The following is a 571-nucleotide window of genomic DNA, read 5'->3' as shown; positions in this document are numbered from 1 at the left end:
GGTTGTAACGAGTGGTTATTTCAGTCAAAGTTGCTCTTCCATCAGCTTGAATAAGTCGGCCCAGTCTCCTCTGACCTCTAGCATCAACAAGGCATTTTCGCCCACAGGACTGCCGCATACTGGATGTTTTTCCCTTTTCACACCATTCTTTGTAAACCCTAGAAATGGATGTGTGTGAAAATCCCAGTAACTGAGCAGATTGTGAAATACTCAGACTGGCCCGTCTGGCACCAACAACCATGCCACGCTCAAAATGGCTTAAATCTCCTTTCTTTCCCATTCTGACATTCAGTTTGGAGTTCAGGAGATTGTCTTGACCAGGACCACACCCCTAAATGCATTGAAGCAACTGCCATGTGATTGGTTGATTAGATAATTGCATTAATAAGAAATTGAACAGGTGTTCCTAATAATCCTTTAGGTTGAGTCTATGTTTGCTATGTAAACTAATTTCATTAGGGTTCTCAAATAAACTGGAACAACTTAGCAAAGACAAAGACTGTGCTTTGGTGAAAAAGTGGCAGAAAAGCATAGTCAACCACCTGTACTGGTGTGCCACAAGCTCCGTCTC

The 571-nt window shown here is 42.6% G+C and overlaps 1 long non-coding RNA gene across 1 annotated transcript in view; it reads left to right on the top strand.

The window, feature by feature from the left end:
- Positions 1 to 571, top strand: part of LOC116686776 (uncharacterized) — a 19,396-nt gene that overhangs the window by 12,174 nt on the left and 6,651 nt on the right. The window lies entirely within an intron of this gene.

The sequence above is a fragment of the Etheostoma spectabile genome, unplaced genomic scaffold (genome assembly GCF_008692095.1).
Source record: "Etheostoma spectabile isolate EspeVRDwgs_2016 unplaced genomic scaffold, UIUC_Espe_1.0 scaffold465, whole genome shotgun sequence".
In the NCBI taxonomy this organism is placed as follows: Eukaryota; Metazoa; Chordata; class Actinopteri; order Perciformes; family Percidae; genus Etheostoma; species Etheostoma spectabile.
This window is presented reverse-complemented; position numbering and strand designations above follow the sequence as displayed.